The sequence below is a fragment of the Grampus griseus genome, assembly GCF_964374135.1.
Source record: "Grampus griseus genome assembly, chromosome: X".
Classification (NCBI taxonomy): Eukaryota; Metazoa; Chordata; class Mammalia; order Artiodactyla; family Delphinidae; genus Grampus; species Grampus griseus.
The window spans coordinates 86,794,364-86,816,582 of record NC_138999.1 but is presented as its reverse complement, the minus strand read 5'-3'; the positions used below and the strand labels follow the sequence as shown (position 1 = coordinate 86,816,582).

The following is a 22,219-nucleotide window of genomic DNA, read 5'->3' as shown; positions in this document are numbered from 1 at the left end:
AGTGTTAAGCAGTTGTGAGGGACTTCGTTGATGATGGAGGAGAGAGGAGTCACAGGGTTAATGTTATTACAGCCTAAAAGAGTTATGTGAGGAAGTTAACAAAAGGACTTCTTAGGAGTTGAGGTGGCTGAGAAATGTTGAGTGTGATGAGAATTCAGAAGGGCTTCTACCGCATGAGGTACAAAAATGGTTAAAAGGGATCCCACCACGATCTTTTTGATAGCCTTAACCAAAAAGGCAGTGGCAGTAATGGCTCTAAGGCAAGGTGTGGGGTGGGGGTGTCCCTGTGCCACAGGGTCCAGTTGCTGGCTATAATACCCTGTGGATCAATGGTGGTCCCCATGTTTTTGGGTGAGTACCCCAAAGGCATTACCTTCCTTTTCATACATAAACATGGAAAAGGGAATCTGATCATTGGATGCCCAAGGGTGTGTGGGTTCATCAAACTCTCCTTTAAGGCCTTAAAGGCTATTTTGTCTGGTTCTTCCCATAAAATTGTGTTGGGGTTGCTCTTTAGTAAAATATACAGAGATTTGGCTGTAAGAGAGAAATCTGGAATCCAGTTTCAGCAATATCCACCTAGCCCGAGAGAACCTTGTAGTTGGCGCTTAGTTTTGGATTTTCAGAAACTCAGGACATCATGAAGCCTTCTGGATCCAGGTATAGCCCTTTTTCTGGTATCAGATGCCCTAAATATCGAACCTGGGTTTGGGAAAACTGCAATTTTTTCCTTGGCAACCTTATGTCACTTTAAGGCTAAAAGCTTTAGCAAGTGGATGCTGTTTTCCTATGAGAAGGCTTGAGAAGGAGGGCAAAGAAGTAAATCATCCACATACTGCAACAAAGTAGAACCCCAAAGGAACTTTATACCATCCAGATCAGCCTTCAGGATTTGTGAGAAATAAGGACTCTCAGTAAAACCCTGAGGCATTACTGTGCAGGTGAATTGTTTCTCTTCCCAAATGAAGGCAAAAAGGTATTGGTTAGAATGTGCTGCATAAATCAATCATAGTAAAGAGTTTGCTTCTGTTGGAAACGGATGTTAGTAGCATATGAAAGTCCAGAATAACAGGGTGTTGAAGGATAACAGTCTTGTTTATTGCTCAGAGGTCCTGGACAAACTTCCACCCTCAGCCCTTAGGTTTTCTTTCTGGTAAAATCAGAGGACTACAGGGATTAGTACAAGGGATAATGAGGCCTTGAGCCTTGTTATCTTCTATTAAGGGCTTTTTACCTTGAACGCCTTCCTTACTTACAGGGTGCTGATTAATTCTGGGGAGAAGTTTGGGAGGTATTTGGATCTTGATGGGATGTACACTGTGAATTACCAATATCAGTTGGAGATTTTGCCCACAAGGAGGGTAGTAGCTGATCCAATAGGGACAAATGATCAATGTTTCCAGAATCAGCTGTAGTACCATCAGAGACAGAGCAAATAAAAGATGTCAAAGGGTCATTTAATTCACCTGATTGACTGCTTTGATGACTACTGTCAAACTGTAGAATTATTTCTTCCTTTTGGGAGAGAAAAATTCTGGCATGACGCTGTACTTCTCTAAGAAGACTCAGTGAAATAAATGGATAGGGGTGGAGGAACTAAGGAGAAAAGGGTGTGTATCTCTCAAAGGGCCTAAACAAAAGAGAATAGGTTCAGAGACAGGAACCTCTTGAGGTTCATTAGGGATCCCTACTATTTGAACTGTCTTAGTGCTCCAAGGTAGAAACCATTTTATTGTAGTGGGGTTGAGCATCAAGAGTGTGGCTCTGGTGTCAGGGCTGGAAAAGATTTATCCTTAATCTGGAGAAATGTTCTTCAAGATAATTAAGAGGGAGGGATTGGGAATAGCCCTTATAGTTCCTTTGAATCCTGTCATTGAGAATTGGGAGGATGTTGGATAGGCAAGTTAGAAGGCTGAAGGCACCTGAAGTGCTTAAATTGGTAACAATCTCTTTTCTGATATCCTGGCTCTTTGCAATAATAGCAGAAACTAGGAGGGTTTTGGTTTTGTTTAGGGGCCTCCATTTGCTGGAGTTGAAGATCAAGAATTTTAGCAGTTTTCCTTTTATGTGACTCATCTAGAGTGTAAGAGAGCTGGTTTGCCAGATTAACTAAATCTGGAATGGACAAAGTTTCCCATTCCATCCTGGTCCTTTTTACTAGAAGAGAAAAACCCTGGTTCAGCCCACTAATAAAAATAGAGTTGAAAGCTACCCAGGAAGAACAACATCTGAGGGAAGATTAGAATTTTCCTTAAACACATTCTGAAGTTGATCATAATAGTCATAAACAGGTTCATTAGGTTTTTGTGTGCAAGCCTGAATTTTGTTCCAATCAACAGGCTTTGGAAAAGCACTATGAATTGCTCTATAAAGTCACTTAGCGATTGCCTGAGCTTGATTGGTAAATAGGCTGGTCTCCCAGTTGTAATTCTAGAGACCTTTCAGGATGTCCCCAGTTGGTGATTTTCATACAAAGCTGGGCCTGGCCTTCACTGACAAGCATATGAACTAGCTGATTTAAGTCAGAGTTGATAAGTCTGAATGACTATATTAAATTCCTCAGCATATCTGTAAGGATTTCAGTTCCTTTGGGAAAATCTTTGACTATAGCTTTGCAGTTCCACTTTAGTCCAGGGGATATAAAAAAATTAAGAGTTTAGTCTCTGGATCCTCACAAGGCTTAATTTTAGAGAGACAGGTTCTGGTAAGTTCAGAGGAAATGGCAGTGGGGAGAGTTTGAGAGAGAAGGGCAAGTTTGGTGAGAGAATTAGTATGGGGGAACTGAGGGTTACAGAGGAGGGATAGGTGGCATAAAAGGGAAGAAGGAGGATGGCACTGGAGGCAGAGCCAGGGGAAAGGAATAAGATGACACTGGAGGCAGTATCTGTGATGCAGAAGCCAGGGAAGAGGAACATGAGGCTTTTGCAGCCATTCTATCTTTCTTTGTTTGCCTCAGAGGATCTTAAAATCTTATTTTGCAGAGATGCAATTTTAGGCTCCTGATAATGTTTGGAAGCCTCAAAATAATTGAAATAGGCATTCCATTCAGTTTTGGAAATTTTACAGGTGTGGTTGTCAATTTGGTCTTAAGAAAAGTAAGTTTGGAATTTCATAGTTCTCCATAATGACCATTCATGTTCTAAATTGCCTTTGGTTAGGTTGGTCCATTTACTTAGAAATGTACATGAGGAAGGAGTGCGGTTTTTTGTTGTTTTTTTTTTTGCGGTACGCGGGCCTCTCACTGTTGTGGCTTCTCCCGTTGCGGAGCACAGGCTCTGGACGCGCAGGCTCAGTGGCCATGGCTCACGGGCCCAGCCGCTCCGCGGCATGTGGGAACCTTCTCAGACCGGGGCACGAACCCGTGTCCCCTGCATCGGCAGGCGGACTCTCAACCACTGTGCCACCAGGGAATTCCAGGACTGCAGTTTTTAAACATAAAATCAGCCAGGGTCCCTGTAGGTAAGGGTGCCCTCAAGTATTTAGATAATTGGGATCCCATTTCTCAGAGGTTTTTCTTTAGAGTAAAATAGTAATTTTCAAACAGCCTAAACAGCTTAAACAGGCTCAAACAGCCTGCAGGACTACTACCAGCCAGTTCTAAGGGAACAATCTAATCTCAAAGGAGCCAGGCCAAAGACTGCTCGGAGCAGCCTAATCCTGAAGGAATCAGGCTGAAGGCTGAATAGCACAGTTCCAATGAAACAACTCCTGTTCCAAAAGAAATCAAGCTGAAGGCTACCACAGTTCCAGTTGGAATAGCCTGATTTCAAAAAAAAAAAAAAATAACAGGCCAAAGTGCCAAAGAAGTACTCACTGACAGAATAAGGCCTTAATCAGAAAGAATAAACCATTAAAATAGATCCCAAATTAAACCTGGAGAGCTTCAAAACACAAAGAGGGCAGGAGCTTGGATCCAGGAGAAAAACTTGCCCTTAAACCTCGGGGTCAGCAATAAAAAACCGTTCAGTGGGATTTTTAGTTACCATACCTGTCTGTGCACCAGCCTCAGAGTTGTTGGGGGTCTCCTCTGGATCCCTGTATGGGCCCGCAAAATGTTGACCTTAAACAAACGGACTGCCAGTTACTTCTCAGGTAAAAGTGGATTTACTCAGAGTCAGCAAAGAATTGTAATTTGGTGTCTGCAACTGTGGTGAGCCACAGGCAAGTCCCTCCGCCACAAGGAGGAGAGACCTCTTACTGACAGTTCGAAGAGGAAGTTGGGAAGGCTAGTAAGCAGAGAGTCCATTGGAGGAATTGAGAGTTCGAAGTATAGTGGCTTTTCATTGGCTGAGTTTTGGCAGTCTCTCATTGGCTGAGCTCTTGCCAGGCAAAAGGACTAAGGTTTTTTTCTGCCTGTTGGGGGCTGCTATTGTCGTAGGTTGTGAGAGCTCCCCCTTCTGGCTTCTTTTTTTGTTTGTTTGTTTTGTTTTGTTTTGCGGGGCCTCTCACTGCTGTGGCCTCTCCCGTTGCGGAGCACAGGCTCCGGACGCGCAGGCTCAGCGGCCACGGCTCACGGGCCTAACCGCTTCGCGGCATGTGGGATCTTCCCAGACCGGGGCACAAACCCGTGTCCCCTGCATCGGCAGACGGACTCTCAACCACTGCGCCACCAGGGAAGCCCCCCTTCTGGCTTCTTGACTCTATTTTATTTGAGGTTTCTGTTTGTTAATTTTTACAATACCTCACACTAGTATTTGTTAAAATTAAAGACCAGTATCGATACATTATTATTAACTAAAGTATATACCTCATTCACATTTCCTTAGTGCATTCTCTTTTGCCTTCAGTGTTACAGACTCCTCTTATTTCCAAAGTCAGTTGGGTCACCACACTTACCCTGCCTCCTTCAATGAAGTTGTTTCATACATTTGTAATACACATACTATAATAAGTTAATTTTGTGTGTCAACTTGACTGGGCCATGGGGTGCCCAGATATTTGGCCAAACATTATTCTGGGTGTTTCTGTGAGGGTGTTTATGGGTGAGATTAACATTTAAATAGACTGAGTAAAGCAAATTGCTCTCCCTAATTTGACTTCATTCAACCAGTTGGAGGCAGGACTAAGAACAAAAAGGCTGACCCTCCCCCAAGTAAGAGAGGAAGGAGTCAGAAGTCTGACTGCCTTTGAGTTGGGACATTGACTTCTTTTCTGCCTTCAGACTCAAAGTGAAACAACCCAGGCTCTTCCTGGGTCTTGAGTCCGCTGGCCTTTGGACTGGAACTACTACCATCCACTCTTCTGGTTTTCAGGCCTTCGGACTCGTACTGGAACTAAACAGTCGGCTCTCCTGAATCTCTAGCTTGCCAATTCACCCTGCAGATTTTGGGACTTGCCAGACTATATAAATGCATGAGCCAGTACCTTATAATAAATCTACACACACACACACACACCTCCTGTTGCTGGGATGTGAACAGCTACATGTTCTTGCATCAGGACCTCCTTCTATCCTACCCCTTCTCTCCTGCCTCCAGTTCTCTGCCTCAAATACTCTCCTCCCACCCTTCACTTTCATGGTTCGTTCTCATCTCTCAGTTCTCTCATCTTCCTGTCACCTCCTCAAAAGAAGCCTTTCCTGACCCAGGTTATTTCCATTTCCCTTTTCATCCCTGTTATTTTTATTTTAAACAACTTTTTAGTTAAAATAAAGATACAGAAAACTACACAAAACAAAACTTAGCTTAAAGAGTTACTATAAAGTGAACACCCTAGTAACCATCATCTTATTTAATCTACATGTTTATCCTCTATTCCTTTCTCTTTTCTTTTCAACATTACCATACCTTAAAATAGACTTTAAAAACCCACATCTATACAGTTTTAAGACACATAGATTCATGTATCCACAATCTATAGACAGAACAGTTCCATCACCCCAAAAAGCTCTCTGTTGCTATCCCTTTATAGTTTCACCTCTTCCCCAACCTCCCCCACCCCACTAACCTCTGGCAACTAATAATCTGTTTTCTATTATTATAGTTTTGTCATTTCGAGAATGTTATATATATGGAATCATACATTTATGATTAAAACTGGCTTTTTAACATCAGCTTCATGCCATTGAAATTCATCCAAATAGTTGTATATATAAATAGTCGGTTTCTCTTTATTGCTAAATAGTATTCCATTGTGTGGATGTACCACAGTGTATTTATTCTATCTTTTGAGGAACATTTGAATTATTTCTAATTGGGGCAGTTGTGAATGGAGCTAGAATAAACATTCATGTTCAGGATTTTTTTTTTTTTTTTTCCTGTACGTGGGCCTCTCACTGTCGTGGCCTCTCCCATTGCGGAGCACAGGCTCCAGACGCGCAGGCTTAGCAGCCATGGTGCACGGGCTCAGCCACTCCGCGGCATGTGGGATCCTCCTGGACTGGGGCATGAACCCTTGTCCCCTGCATTGGCAGGCAGACTCTCAACCACTGTGCCACCAGGGAAGCCCTATGTTCAGGATTTTTTTTAACAAGATGAATGTTTATATTTTTTTAATTGAGGTATAGTTGATTTATAATATATTAACTTCAGGTGTACAAGATAATGATTCAGAATTTTTCTAGATTATACTCCATTTATAGTTATTATAAAATATTGACTGTTTTCCCTGTGCTGTACAATATATCCTTGTAGCTTATTTATTTTATACATAGTAGTTCGTACCTCTTAATCCCCTACCCATATCTTGCCCTTTCCCCTTCCCTGTCCCCACTGGTAATCACTAGTTTGTCCTCTATATCTGTGAGTCTGTTTCTTTTTTGTTATATTCACTAGTTTTAGTTCTTAGGTTCCACATATAAGTGATAATATAGTATTTGTCTTTCTCTGTCTGATTTATTTCACTAAGCATAATGCCCTCCAGGTCCATCCATGTTGTTGCAAATGGCAAATTTTCATTTTTTTATGGCTGAGTAATAGCCCATTGTGTGTGTATGTGTGTGTGTGTGTGTGTGTGTGTATAACTTCTTTATCCATTTGTCTGTTGATGGTATATTCAGGATTTTTACTTTTTATTTTGAAATAACTATAGATTCACAGTACAAGGAGGTCCTATGTACATTTCACCTGGCTTTCCCTATTATTAATAATAGTTTGTATAACTATAGTACAGTATTAGAACTATGAAACTGACACTGATAAAAATGCACAAACCTTACTCAGATTTCACCGGTTTTACATGAACTCATTTATGTGCGTGTATAGTTCTATGCATTTTAAAAAATAACAGCTTTATTGAGACATAATTCACAAACCATACAGTTCTTCCATTTAAAATGTGCAATTCAGTGGTTTTTAGTATATTCAAAGAGTTGTGCATCCATCACTGCAATCAATATTAGAACATATTTTCTGTATTCTGTAAGTTTTGGTATGTTGTATTTCCATTTTTATTTGTCTCAAGATGTTTTTTTATTTATCTTTTGATTTCTTCTTTGACTCATTGGTTGTTCAGTAGCATTTTGCTTAACCTCCAACTATTTGTGAATTTTCTGGTTTTCTTCTTGTAATTGATTTCTAATTTCATACCATTGTGTTCAGAAAAGATGTTTGATATGATTTCAATCTTCTTAAATTTATTAAGACTTATGGCCTAACATATGATCTATCCCGGAGAATGTCCCATGTGTGCTTGAGGAGAATGTTTATGTTTATGTAATGTTTCTTTTCAACCTACCTATGTCATTATGTTTGAATTGGATTTCTTGTAGACACCGTGTTTGGGTCATGTTTTTTTAAGCCACTCTACCAAACTCGTTTTTTAATTGGTTTTTTTAGGCCATTTACATTTAATGTAATTGTTGATATGTTAAGGCTTATGTTTCCTGCTTTATTTTTGTTTCTTGTTTGTTCCCTCTATTTTTTGTTCCTCTTCTCAATTTTTTCTGCCTTGCTGTGTGTTACTTAAACTTTTTTTTCAATTTTTAATTTTTCTAGAAAGATATTTATTTATTTATTTATTTATTTTTGGCTGCATTGGGTCTTCATTGCTTCAAGCAGGCTTTCTCTAGTTGTGTCGAGCGGGGGCTACTCTTCATTGCTGTGTGCAGGCTTCTCATTGTGGTGGCTTCTCTTGTTGCAGAGCACAGGCTCTAGGCACGCAGGCTTCAGTAGTTGTGGCACACAGGCTCCAGAGTGAAAGCTCAGTAGTTGTGGCGCACGGGCTTAGTTGCTCCGCAGCATGTGGGATCTTCCCAGACCAGGGCTTGAACCCGTGTCCCCTGCATTGGCAGACAGTTTCTTAACCACTGCGCCACCAGGGATGTCCCTTGAACCTTTTTAAAGAATTCCATTTTGGTTTATCTATACACGTTTTGAACATATTTTTCAATAGATTTTTTAGTGGTTACTCTAATTATTACATTATACATAAGTAATTTATCACAGTCTACTAATATCCACATTTTCATCTTTGGGAAGCTTTCAGCCAGTTATTTCTTCAAATACTTTTTCAGCCCTATAGTCTTTTTTCTCTTTTTCTGAGACTCCAATGATATAAATTCTGTCCTTCTTTCATTTTCCCACAGCCCCCCTGAGGCTCTGTTAATTTCTTTCCAGTTACTTCCTGAAGGGTGTGGAAGTTCAGCTCCTTGCTAGATCTCCTCAACACCAGATGGAAAAATGGGGAATGGAGGGTTGACTCTCACTACCTCACAGCTGCCAGGTGGGGATGGCCCCACTAACATTACTCCAGTGGGCTAATGGAGTGCCAGCTAGCACCACCTTGCATTGCCTTGTTCCACTTCTTTGCTACCAGGGAGGTGGGGTGGAAGTTCTGTTCTCTGTTTGGTCCCACTGATATCACACTTGTGGGGGAAACAGAGGGCCAACTCTCCCTGTCTAACTGCTGCCATGAGGGGCCAGACATGGGTGACTCTATTTGGCACCACTGACACCACAGGGAAGGGACAGTTTTTCCTCTGATGTTTGGTTAGAGTAGGTTGGGTATTATCAAAAATATTTTTCTGTTCTGGCTAGGCAGCCATTTCCCTGATTATTTAACTAAAGGGAACAATCTTCTCTTGGGGCTTTTCTTGGTCTGGGCCTTTTTGGCAATTTCAGGTTGTAGTCTTCTCCAGTGCCTTATCTGCAATATATGGGAAGCAAAAAGAAATCCCAGGCAACTCACCACTGTAGTGTTCCTCACATCCTAAAGTCTCCAGGCAGTCCACTTTCTTCTTTCCACTTTTCAGAGTCTTCCTACACTTGATTGTTATTTTGTCCAGGTTTTTTTTGTTGTTGTAAGAAGGAAGACTAGAGAGAAGTGGGCCATTAATTTTGAAAAAATATTTAATTATTTCTTTGGGTATATTTTATTGTTATTTATGTGTATTCTTGAGTTGACTTTAATTCATTTTTTGTCAGTGAAAATAATTCATGTATTATCAGTTGAAATATATTTGAATATATTGGAATAAATAAATGAATTTAATGCTACAGCTTTCTTATGAGTACCACTTTAGCTGCATATCATGGGTTTTGACTTCCTTGCTGATCATTTCTAAAAAGTTTGTAATTTCTGTTTTGATTCTCTATTTAACCCAAGGGTTACTTAGAAGAGTGTTTTAAAAATGCTAAGTGGATAGATGAGCACAGAGCTGTCCTTTGTGCTTGCATATTTCTACGTAAGGCCAGGCAGTTCTTCAGAGAGCCTTTTTCTGAGAAGCTATCATAGAAAAATGAGATTAAAAATTTGAATCCTGCTATTCTTTCCTTATTCTTCATTCTTTAGGTGTTTATCATGTACATATATTCAGTAAGTCTCAAGATGCTTGGTCTTGACAAGGAGAAAAAAATAAAGTTAAGACATAGTTCCTGCCTTCAAGAAGTGTACTATTTAGTTGGGGCAATGGTATATATACCCCAAACTAGTTAAATAACAATACCTGACACTAGTGACTAAATTACTGGCAATGAGGGTCCAGAGAAAAGGGAAATCACTGTAGGCTAAAATAGCTGGGGGAAGACCTTTTGAAGGAGGGAGAAGTGTTTGAGTTAGAACTTAAAGGTAAGTAGGTAAGATTTAAATATACAAGGAGGAAAGGGAAGAATGTTTCAGGCTGAGAGACTAACATATCAAAGGCCACCTTTGATAGAAATGGGAAAGTTGAGTTATGGTGATAGAGGAAGATGATTTCAGTTGTAGCTGTGTTGAGTTTTGGATGATTATAGGACATCTGATGGGGAGATACCCTGGAAATTATTGATCCTCATTTGGTGATAAACTAGTTGAGTTTAGCTTTGTCTAAAATAGTAGTCTGTTCTCTTTTGGCTTGGTCAGAATAGTATTCTGTTTTGGATAGAATTTTGGTTGAGTATATGTGTCATGGATGATGTACCAGATATCTTTTGCTTACCCTTCCTGATCCACCCTCTGCCCTTTTATACCCTGCTCTGTGCCCCAGGAGGCTAACCTATATGGATTACATCAGTGAGTTCCCTTTCCTTCTTGGCCTCTGGTAGGGTTTGGGCAGTGGAGATCCCTGGCAGGACATCAAAGGGAGAAAAGAAACTGAGGTCAGGTTGTTTATTCCTGGCTTCCTTCTTATAGGATTGCTTCTGGTTGGCTGCTATCCCTTAACTAAAGGTCATAGCACCTTTCAAGGGGACCCTCTACACCACATTCTCCTTTTTCTGGTATCTGTTCCCTCCCCTCATACTTTTGGGTGTAGGGGTGGTAACAGCACCAAGTTACTGCACTATGTATCCCTCTTTGTTTTCCTATACTCTGCTCACACTTGTGGATAGTCCTTTTCGTAAACTTTCCACTAATTATGCTAATGCAAGTGCACCATCTGTTCCCTGCTGGGACCCTGACTGAAACAGATGAAGTCTCAATTTTCAAAGGCTTAGAATACAATAAAGTAAGCCTAACATAAAATATGACTAAATATGATTCAACAAAGAATATGACTAAATATGATTCAATCTGTCTCTCTGTGATTAATCTAGGCTCTTGCAGTGCTTCCAGATAATCATTCTGAAGCAGTCTTCAGAGTATCATAATGTGTAGGAGTGCCAGTTCGTGGAATATTAACAATAACTGGCATTTATCAATTACTTACTCTTTCCATGCACTGGGCTATACATGTTTTATATGCATTATTTTACTTAACCTTCACAGCAAACCTATGAAGTAGGTAATTTTTATCTTTTTATAGGCGAGGAAACTAAGGCTCAGAGAGATTAAATAGCTTACCAGAGATTTCACAGCTAAGAAAGCAGAGCTGGGATTTAAACTCGGGTCTGTCTGGCTCCATAGCTCATGTTGTAAGCACAAAGTATGGTCCTGGATCAGCAGCATCCAGGAGCTTGTTAGAAGCACAGAATCTCAGGTGTCACCTCATATTTCCTGAATCAGAATCTGCATTGTAACTGATCTCCAGGGGATTCACACATACATGAAGGCTTGAGATGCAGTGATCTAAACCATGTTACTTTACAGTCTATTACTGAATACCATAGAAAGTTCTGTTTGATTGGTGCTAGGTAAAAAGAACATTTTTTTAAAAGGTAACTATGTGAGATGATAGATATGTTAATTAGCTTGATTGTAGTAATCATTTCACAATGTATAAATGTATCAAAACATCATGTTGTACACCTTAAATATTTACAATTTTATTTTGTCAATCATACTTCAGTAAAGCTGGAAGGGAAGAATATTTACCATTCTGTGCTCTTTAACATTGGTATCATGTGGCCTTGTAAGTGGAATCCACAAAGCCAGAGCTGTCATTTTTTGAGATGAGGGCATTGAGAGCCCGTTCGGAACTCGACTTGTTGAAAGGTGCCAGGAAGCAGCCAGAGCTGCTGCTCTTGTGGAAAAGAGAACTTGGCCTTTGGTCGCTGCCAGATTTTTATGATTTACTTCAAACATGTTTAACATACACTTTTACATGCACCTTTATAGCACCTTTAGCTGCTGAATTTAAGAGACTCCCAAATCTGTGTACACTTGACTAGCCCTCAGAAAAACTGGTCTGCTTAGAAAGTGTGATTTAATGTCCTTAGGCTCCCCTTTCTACAGTGTTATCATCCCACACCCATCCCTTAGTCACTGCCTCCCCCCCATGTCCTTCCTCTCACCTCTTTCTCATTCTTGTCCATATCTCCTTTAAGAAAGCATATCAGATGATAAACCTATGAAATGTGCTCCATCTCACTAGTCATCATGGGAATTAAACTTAAACCACAATGAGATCCCACTACACATCCATCAGAGTGGTTAAAATGAAAAAAGACCTACAATACCACGTACTGATGAAAATGTGGGTCAGTTGGAACTTTCTTCCACTATTGGTGGTAGTGTAAATTGGTACAACTACTTTGGAAAAGCATTTGCCAGTGTCTACTAAAGCTGAACTTATGCATACCCTATGACCAAGTAATTCCACTCATGGATTTTTTTTAAATTGTACATTTTATTTATTTATTTATTGCTTGATTGATTGATTGATTGACTGAAGTATAGTTGATTTACAATGTCGTGTTAGTTTCAGGTGTACAGCACTCATGGATTTTTAATCAAGAGAAACTCTCCCACATGTGAATAAGGATACGTATGCACGTACAGATGTCCACTGAAGGATTTAGTTTGTGATAGTCATTTAGGTTGTTTTCCATTTTTTACTATCAACAGAATGAATACATAAATTATAGTATGGTGAATTCATCTGATGATATTCCATAAAGCAGTTGAAATGAGTTATAACTACATGTAGCAATATAGAGCTAGAGCAAAATGTAACAAAACCATACTGTTGAGAAAAAACTTGCATAAAATTCTGTATAATTACGCTTATGTAAAATATAAGAACACAAAACAATACCCTATAATATTTATGGTACATGAATGGATAGTAAAAAGAAAAAAGTTCTCACTAAATATTTGTACACACACACACACACATACACATGCATAGCCAGTTAGTGGCAGAGCTAGGAAGAGAAGCCAATATTCCTTCTTTTTCTCTTTTTATTAAGACTTTATTGTTTTAATTAATTTTATTGACGTATAGTTGATTTACAATGTGTTAATTTCTGCTGTACAGCAAAGTGACTCAGTTATACATATATACATTCTTTTTCATATTCTTTTCCATTGTGGTTTATCAAGGATATTGAATATAGTTCCCTGTGCTATACAGTAGGACCTTGTTGTTTATCCATCCTCTATATACTAGTTTGCATCTGCTAATCCCAAACTCCCAATCCGTCCCTCCCCCAGACCTTGTCAACCACAGAGACTTTTTTAGAACAGTTTAATGTTCACAGCAAAATTGAGGAGAAGGTACAGAGATTTTCCATACTCCTTATTCTTCTTTAACCTAAGAAATGGAGGCTTCAAACCCTAAAGGGTCTGCATAGTCATTAACGTAGCTCCCTGTCTCGAGTAACTACGCCTTACGTAGCTCAGAACACATTATAGGAGCCTGGTGAGTTTAGGGGATCAACAGGTTGTCTCTTTTACATGAAGTCAGGGCTCAGAGTTGCTATAAACTTTTTTTCCTATATCCTCACCCTCGGTGTACTGGCCACGAATGCTTACGTTTGACCTGCTTAAGGGTATCAGTAAACAGGGCAATGTGAAACACTAGTAAGTAGGTGACTGTTCCAGCCTAAAGCCAGACTCCTCCAGCATTTCTGTTATGTTTGACTACCTCTAGTAGTAGCTGCTGGACACAAAGTCTAGCCCAGAGAACAGAAAAGCTATAAACAGTCTCCAGTGTAATTAAAATGGACTATTGGCAGAGTGCTTGAATCGAAATTCCAAGTCCTGAACAACACAAGTTTTAATGTTAAGGGCCTACAGGGTATTTAGGAAAAAACAGAATTCCTGAAAATGAAAGGCAATATATGGTCCCTGCTCTCCCTGACCTACTATGGTTACTTTTTCTCAAGTACTTATTAAGTGGGTTTAAATTCCCCAGGCTGTTAAGACCTTGAAAATCTATCAGAGGCCTATGTGAGATAGAATAAAAGAGAGTTTTAGAAGGGCAGGGAAGAAAAAGGGAGAAAAGAAAAGAAGAGATTCCCTTCGATGGGTTGTTTCCTTTCTTTGATGTTGTAATTGATGGTCTGCCTTGCCTATTTTAGGCATTTGATCTAGTAATGACCCTTGAGAAAAACCTTAAGAGAGGTTTAGGTTTCTAGTCCAAGCACCACCACTTACTAGCTCTGTGACCTTGAGCAAATCAATTAACCTCTTTGAACTTTAGATACCTCATCTATAAAATGGTGATAATAGTATTTACCTAATATGGTTGATGAGGTATGTAAAATGCTTAGCACAGTGCCTTGCACACAGTAAGAGCTCAGTATATTAATGGTGATCGTTCTGGTTGTTACAGCGTCATGGAAGCAAAGGAGGAGAGCATTTTGAGTAGACAAGGGAAATCTGCTCTACATAATGCCACATACAGCCGAGGGGTCAAGGAGGATGAGAGCTGAGAAAAGGCAAGGGTTTTGAGACTTGATTAGAAATGCTGAGTGATATTTACATTCGAAACTTATCTTCTGAGCTCCTTATTTTTACTGGAAATAGGAATCAGAGTTTAAAAAGAAAATGCATCACTTTTTTGTGGTCAGGATACATATTTACTTAACTTCACAGCAAGCAATGTTTATAGGGAGTGTATATAAGAAGGTAGCTGTGGCTGTGACAGCCATAGCAGACTCCTACAACGCTGTCCATTAGAACTTTCTGTGACGTGGAAATGTTCTCTCTCTGTGCTGACCAATACACATGTGGCTGTTAAGCACTTGAAATGTGGCTAGTGTGACTGAGGAATGGAAATTTTAATTGTATTTAATCAATTAGCTTAAATTTAAATAGCCACATGTGGGTAGTGGCAGCCATCAATCTAATTGGGGAAGCAAGGCATATACTCTTGAAACCAGTTAAATACCAAAAGGATTGAGGTCAGACAGTAGAGACTTAATTGTTCAATCCTTCTGGTCTGGAGAGTTTAAGGATTTTAAGTCTTGTAGAGCAGGTGAAACTAGGGCTTCACCTTGAAGGATGTATAGTGTTTGGATAGGAGGAAAGAAGGCAGGAGGTCATTCCAGATGGGTAGGATGGTGTGGGCAAAGGTTTAGAGTTAGAAACGCTTCCTATATGAGAAGTTAGAGGACAATGGCCTTTCTAGAATAGAGTATTCATATCAGGAGTTAGATGGGTTGGGGCCAGGTCATGGACAGCCTTGAATGCTAGAACAGTGTTTGGGCTTTGTCCACATAGGCCAATGTTTTGCAAAGCTTGTTTAAAACACAGATTCCCAGGCCCCACCCTAACCTACTAAATCAAGTTTTCTGGGTCACAGCTTAGGAAATCAGTATTATAAGTAAGCTCCACAGGTGTGTATGATGCACATTCAAGTTTCAGATCTATCAGATAGGCAGAAAGGAGCCCTTGGAAGCTTTTTGATCAAAGGAGTGACATGTTGATAGAGGAATCATAGGAAGCTTGATAAAGACAGAAGATGTAGGATATAGAAACTAGCCAAGGAAACCATTTAGTGACTGTTCAGATATGGACTTCACAAATCCTGATCTTTCTGGCTGGTGTCCTTGGAATTGTTCAGTCGATTCCTAATATTTCCCTGCAGGCCCTATTTGAATTTTCCACACAATTTGTTTGTTGTTTTAAATGACTAGGGCCCAGGCACCACAGCTTGACTGCCTAGGCTCAAATCCCAGCTGTACTATCTAAGCTGTTTTAGCTCAGACAAGCCACTTAACTTTTCTGCACTTCAATGTCCTTATCTGTCAGCTGGAAATGATCATAGCCCCATCCCATAAGGGCATTGTGAGTATTAAATCACATCATAAACGACTTACAACAGTACCTGCCACATAATAAGCACTCAATTAATGCTGGTATTAATATTATTTAAACTAAAGAGCTCTTGGGATTTCCCTGGTGGTCCAGTGGTAAAGAATCCACCTTCCAATTCAGGGGACATGGGTTCGATCCCTGGTCGGGGAACTAAGATCCCACATGCCACGGGGCAACTAAGCCCGTGTGCCACAACCACTGAGCTTGTATGCCTCAACGAGAGAGCCCGCATGCCACAAATTACAGAGCCCACGCACTCTGGAGCCCGTGCACCACAACTAGAGAGAGAAAACCCACACACCACAACTAGAGAGAAGTCCGTGCACCACAACAAAAGATCCCACGTGCCGCAACTAAGACCCGACGCAGCCAAAAAAAAAAGAAAAGAGAAAATTAATAATAATAAAAGAAAACTAAAGAGCTCTTTCATTTATTCCAAGTTATATAATAGTTAAAGCTAATCTTCACCAACAAAGTGTTAAATTTGCCCATCCAGAATATTAAACCCAAGCCTTAGACTTTTTGCTTAATGAGTTGTATTTCAAAGCATGATTCTTCACTAAATTTAACATATGATTATCCTTCATAAAATAAGTCTAAATAGAGGACAAATTGTTCTTCCCACTGAACGTTTTAATCTATGGTTAGTTCTTGGCTATGAATTATATATCTTTTAAAACTTTGTACCTTTTATATTGCTACTAGCTTTCAGTGAATGCTCTTTATGATATTCATTTCAGAAAAAAAGAATGAACTCTTTTTTGTTCTTATAGGGGACTGATAATGGACTGATAATGCAAAGATATATATCTCATCTGGTGTCAGTGAGCTCACGATGTACTGTGGGTGCAGTGACAGGTTTTTCAAGGAATGAGAAATTCTCTTTAGATGCCTACTTGGTAGTTTGTGAACTTTTGGCTTCTGCTTCACTTTTCTTCCAGGCCTCACCGGAATAGAAGCTTCTCCTAGTCTCTCCAGTTTCTGTTGACAGTCAGCTGCCTGAAGCAACTCTCAAGATGTACCTTCAAGCTTGAAGGCAGAGAGGGAAGGAAACAGCTGAAGACCCATCATAGCTACCTACACACTTCTGAGACAGGCTGAGCCAAGAAATTGCCTTAGACTCTTCTTTCTGCTTTCAGAAACAAAGTCTCTTCCAACTTTGTTCACTTACGTTCTGCTAGATGGTTGAAAAAGATGGGTTTGTGACATGGCTCGTTAAGGTTCTTTTTTATGTTTTGAACAGATGAATATCTATTTTCCCTACTACCATCTCCCTCATTGTCCATTTCCCTTCACTGGAGTCAGTCACTGTTACCAGTTTCTTGTGTATCCTTCTTGAGATATTCTATGCATATTTGTATATGTACACCCCTAATTTTTATACAATTGTAGCATACCATAAATGCTATTCTGCACCCTACTTTTTTCACTTTTTACATAGAAGGCTGTTTCATATCAGTACATAAAGAGCTTCTTTATGGCTACATGGCTGCACAGCGTTCCATAATTATTAGAGGTATACCAGAATTTATTTAAGCAGTTCTTTGTTGATGGATGTTTAGGTAGTGTCCAACCTTTGGCTGTTATAAACATGCTTATACATATTATATCACATGTGAGAGTATATCTCTAGGAGAAATTGATTAGGACACTTTGGTCATTGGCTTGTTCAGTTGCTTGGTGGCGATAAAACCACAGTACTACGTGTGGAATCAAAGATTCTAGGAGGCCTAGCCATACCTAACTACACCGATGTCATGGGATGTTAAGCTAGACAGAATCTTGGAGATCCCAGAGAGGACCAAGATCACACAAAGATTTAGAAGCAGATCCAGGATTAAAACCCACAGTGTTTTACTCCAGTCTATAATGTAGCTCTTTTTACTACACCACACTGCTGTGGGTCAGAGAGATTTGGCATGGCCTGATTTCTGTCCTGCCAGGCAGGACTGTGCATTATCTGGCCCACGGTGATCTCACTACCCTGTCTTTACATGATTTCTCTTCCCGGGATCTGACTTTGCCAACCTAATTTATCCTACTTTTCCCTGCTGCTCTGACTTCTGCCACTAATAATAACTCCATCTTTTTTAAAAGTTAGAACTGAAGTCCTTGACAATTGGGGGACCCTTTAGTAGTAAAGCCAAGTAGGAGAGGCAGGAGTACTGGGAAGGATGTCTGGTAATGGCGTAAGATTTATGATCTTACACAAGCTTTCTACTCTTAGTTCATCCGTTGAGTCATCGTATAGTGTAGGAGGAGTCCCTTTCTCCTCTTGGCATGGCTGGAATATCTCCTTTCCTTGGCCATAAGGTCAAACACCTTAAGGTCCAACAAGCATATAATGTGCCCAATAGGAAAGAATATGAAAGTGTGTGCGGATAGTTTAATTCTTACTGAATTGTGCTAGGGAGCAAACTACAGGTGATATTCTTCGTGGGCAGCCCAAGGAAATCAAGGACCCATGTGTGGACTGACTCTTAAGTCTATCTTCACTTTGGCTCAGGCCACAGAGGGGTCAACTGCTGCCAGTATTTATGAAATGCGCACTATGATGATGGATAAAATTGTTTTAGGAGCAGATTGTAGAGCTGTCCCTGGGACAGTTTTTCTCAAGTTATGATCCTCTGAGCACTTGCATTACTCGAAGGATGGGGCCCTGGAATCTGCAAGTAGTCTTCTTTCCCAAATAATTCTTATGTGAATGTAACTATGAGAACTACTTCCTAAGGAATGGTAAATTGAGAAGGTGGTTGTGAGCCTTTGAATTTGGGGTTGCCTGTAAAATTAGTGAGAAGAGCTGACCAGCAATTCCAGGTAGCATATGGATATTTCATTTGAGAGGATATAAAGACTGGGTTAGGTGCCTCCTATGTGCTTCCACAGATTCTGTGCTTCTATCATAACCCTTGTCACACTGTATTGTAGTTGAATGTTTTTGTCCCTTCCCCTATAATCCAGAGGGTTCTTAGTTGTGAGCAACAGAAATTGATTGGCTAATTTAAGCAGAAAATGCTTGTCTTAAAAGCATATTGAATAGCTCCCAGAATCACAAGTTGGACTGGAGAACCAGACTCAGGGCTACACAGCCAACATCACAGCTGTCACCATTACTACCGCCATGCTAGCACCATTAGTGGGTTGGCTTAGGTCCTCAGAGATGCAGAAACCAAGCTGGGATTAGATATGCAGGAGATTTATTGGGGAAAATGTCAGTGAGAGAACATAGGGAGGAAGCTGGGAGAGATGTTAAACTGCAGTGTAAATCTGACCTTTATGGATGAGAGAAGGAAAGAAGAAGGTTAGGTAGGAAGTGTCGTAGACTGAAGTGCAGTGCTAATAAAGTTTGACCAGGCTGATGGGGAGTTCTGTTGCCACAGTCACAGGCCACATAGTCCTGTGTCTCCCAGAAATGGGGCCGACTTAGTATCCCTGCTGTGCTCAGTCACTGGCTGGGAGCAGTGTGGCTTCAGAACAAAGCAGCAAATATTGGGGTGAATTTAAAGCACAGCAGCTGGGGCAAAGGTCAATGACACTTCCCACATTGGAAGAACCAAGAGGCACATTTTCATGACTGTCTGAATTGGAGAAGATTGTCCACTTCTTTGGGTCACTGGCTCCCAATTCAAGGGATGGATCCTTGGATTGAGGGAGCCTAAGTCACATGCCTGTGCCCCAACTACAAGGGGGCCCTGCTTCTTAGCAAGAGTCCTGTGTCCTCTCCCCCAGATAAAGGGTTCAAATGCTGTACAGCGACACCCCTAAAAGGACAAATGTCTATTATACCATTACACTCTGTGAACCCCTTGAGAGCAGAGATCTTTGTCTTACTGCTATTACAAATAAATGTTTATTGAAATAACTGAATGAGTGTGGCCAGCTAGTGTTCAAACGACCTTGTACACACACACACACACACACACACACACACACACACAATCAATTTAGCCATCAGGGAAATGCAAATGAAAAACCACTAGGATGGTTATAATGAAAAAAGATAAGTGCCGTTGAGGATGTGGAGAAACACAGTGCTGATAGAAATGTAAAATGGTGCAGCCAGTTTGGAAAATGGATGGTGAGGGAGTGGCTTGGAAAAGGATAATCAAAAGTCTTTGTCCTCAGGGAGCTTAGAGCAAAAAGAGAAGGCCCAGAGGATACCTGACTGATTTTGCATTACATATCTCTTAAGGATTCTAACAGTCCAAACCGAGCATTCTACAGACGGAAGCCATTCTTCCATCCTAACTACTGATTCTCCAGGCCTTGTCCATCACCTCTCACCAGATAGTGTTCTGTGACTGGACTATCAGCCACTTGCAGCACATCTCTCTCCTTCCTCTCCTCTTCCCTCATGGATGCCAGCTACCTCTTATGAATCAGCTCTGGCTGTAGGGGCTTGGTAAGCTCAAACCTATCTCCGAACCGTATGTAGTTCAGAGGGGTTCTGAAAGCTGATAAATACGCCAAGAGCTTTTCGATCAAACTGCTTTTAGACCCGTTCTCTGTTCCTGCTGAGTCGGGGGCTGGAAGTAGGGGGAGTGGGGAGTCAAATCTTGGGTCTCCCTTTCTTGCAGAACCAAACCCCTGAACACGGCCTAGCATTCAAGGGGAAGCACGGGGTTATCACCTCAGATGATCAGTCCTTGGGAGAACAGTGCTCCTAATGGGGAAGGGGTTCCCAGGTCCTCAGCAGTCTGATGAGTATCAACATTTCCAGGTCTGTAGTCTTAAGAAGAGTAAAGGGCTGGAGTCTAGAGATTGTCTAAAAGAGGAAGGAGAGTTGGACAGAAACAGGGCAAATTCTCAGTCAGTTTCTCCCAGCAGGGCAAAAGGAACAAGGAAATAAGAGACCAGAGGATTTAGTGACCTAAAGCGCCAGGGAGTCCTAGGGCTGAAAACAGAGAAGCTAGTGGGTGAGGGGGATCAAATGGCAGGAGATTTACACGTATATATCAACCTTGGGGGTCCAAAAAAAATGTAACAGTAGGGTCTCTGCCTTCAAGGAGCTTATGGTAATTTAGTGGTGAAATAAAGATTAATATACTTGAAATAATTTGTAATTTGGTGCTAAACTGTGGGATTGACCCAAAAAAGTGCTGTAGGAGCTCTGAGAAGGGAGAGATCATGTGGGCTGACATCCTCTGTGAGCTGAATGGCTGACTGAGGCAGTAGGTGCCCCACAGGACTTTATGCTCCAGCTACAGTGGCTACAGCTTTTAGAGATGAGTGTGCCTGAGTCTTGTATGTTTTCCTGGAGGAAACACAGGGGAGGAAGCTTCATCATCATCACTATTTGTTAATCACTATCATCAACAAGAACCACAATAAACATTGAGCATCCCTCCCTGAGTCTACACTTCTGTTTAGGAGGCAGGGCAGACAGAAGGAGTTGAAGGACTAGAGCAAGAGAGTATATGCCAGTAGCACGAAGACAGAGGGAAAAGTGAGAGCTGGGGAGGTGAGGGAAGGCTTCCTGGAGGAGGTAATACTTGAACTGACCCTTGAAAGAAGATTAGGCTTTGGGCTAATGCAGAAAAGAGTGAAGGGGGTTGTAAACGGCCTCAACACGGCACTGAGAGAGCAAGGCAAGTGTGATTAAGTGAGAAAACCTGCTGGACTGAAGCAAAGGGTATGGCAGGGTAGCGTGGGTGATGAAGTTGGAGAGGAAAATAGTCTGATGATTATAGAGAGCCTTAAATGTCAGACAGAAGGAGTCATATTGGAACAAAGTAGGAAGGCAGTGTAGATTTGTGTATTTGGGGAATGAAAAGGGCACAAGGAAGAAGGAGAGGCTAAAAGAAAAACATGGGGATTCTACATTCTTCCTAGTTTCAGTCTCCCATGTCAGGGTGGCCAACTCATCCCAACACAGCAAACAGATGAGTTTCTCACCCTACTTGTGACCCATCTTGGGAATAGGTCCTGAAGAAGCCTACAAGAAGTTCTGCACCGTATACTGTTGGCAGAGAACTTTGTGCCTTTTGGAAAGGCCCAAGCCATCAACACTATGAAGTGTTCTCAGATAGCATTGCCCCGCCTTGTGAAACAGAAAGGAGGAAGGGTCAGCCTCCTAACCCAGCTGCTAACACAGGTACAGACCAAGATGGGACATCTTCTTCAAAAGCAACAACCTTTTGAAGCTGATCTGTTCTTGAATCAGCCCTGGGGAAAGGAGACAGCAATTGCAGGAATCTTAAAAACCAATACAACAGCAAGACTAAGCCTTTCTTGAAGCCATCATTTTGGTGGCTGCTACTTGGCCACTCCTCACATAGATCTTTTTTACTGACTTCCTGCAGCAAAAGGAGATTGGCACAGGCTACATTTATATTATTACCAGGAGGCAGATGTTTTCTCTTTTCCCCTGGGGTTTAGAATT

General features: G+C 41.0%; 1 protein-coding gene across 1 annotated transcript in view; it reads left to right on the top strand.

The window, feature by feature from the left end:
• TRMT2B (tRNA methyltransferase 2 homolog B) overlaps positions 1 to 19,689 on the top strand; it is a gene marked incomplete at its 5' end in the record, with an annotated part of 86,002 nt that extends 66,313 nt beyond the window's left edge. The window contains 1 exon segment of the mRNA XM_082646851.1: positions 16,779 to 19,689.
• Between the last annotated feature and the right edge of the window lie 2,530 nt (positions 19,690 to 22,219).